Consider the following 790-nt stretch of genomic DNA (forward strand, 5'->3'; position numbering starts at 1 on the left):
CGCCCCTGGAGCCCCGCCCCCCGGGCCTCCCCCACCTGCCCAGGTGTGCTCCGCCGGGGGCCCGGGACGCGCCGGCCGCGACTCCGCAGCGCCCCCTGCTGTACCCTGAGGCCGCCCTGCGCCGCGGTGCGTCCCGCACTGCGCCCCGCCGGGGCCACCCAGCGCCCTGCATTCCCGCACCTTCCACGGGCACTTCACAGCGCCTCCTGCCGCCCTGTTACTGCCCCGCACTGCTCCAGGTGGGCGACCTTGCGCCCCAGCGCCAGGAGAAATCCCAGGCAGCCTCTGACGCCGCCGGGCTGCCTCCAGACCTGGGTCATGAAGCCGCTCCAGGGCCCACCTGCGCCTGGCTGTGGGCAGCAGGGGCCTTGCAGCCAGGCTGCTTATCCTTTGGTCTCCTCAGTCGCCTTTTTTTTTTTTTTTTTTTAAGATTTTATTTATCTATTCATGAGAGACAGAGAAAGAGAGAGAGGCAGAGGCACAGGCAGAGGCAGAGGCAGAGGCAGAGGCAGAGGCAGAGGGAGAAGCAGGCTCCATTCAGGGAGCCCAACGTGGGACTCGACCCCGGGTCTCCAGGATCACGTTCTGGGCTGAAGGCGGCGCTAAACCGCTGAGCCACCCCGGCTGCCCTCAGTTGCCTTTTTATAGCGACTCACACAGATAGCTGTAAGAAAGGAGCTTAGAAAATTGCAACTGGAAGGAACCATGGAGATACCTCTCGGTCACAGCCCCTTCCAGTAGGGAAGAAACAAGCCCAGAGAGAGGAAGTGGCCTGTTCTCACGCAGAACT

Source organism: Vulpes vulpes, chromosome 3, assembly GCF_048418805.1.
Source record: "Vulpes vulpes isolate BD-2025 chromosome 3, VulVul3, whole genome shotgun sequence".
NCBI classification, from domain to species: Eukaryota; Metazoa; Chordata; class Mammalia; order Carnivora; family Canidae; genus Vulpes; species Vulpes vulpes.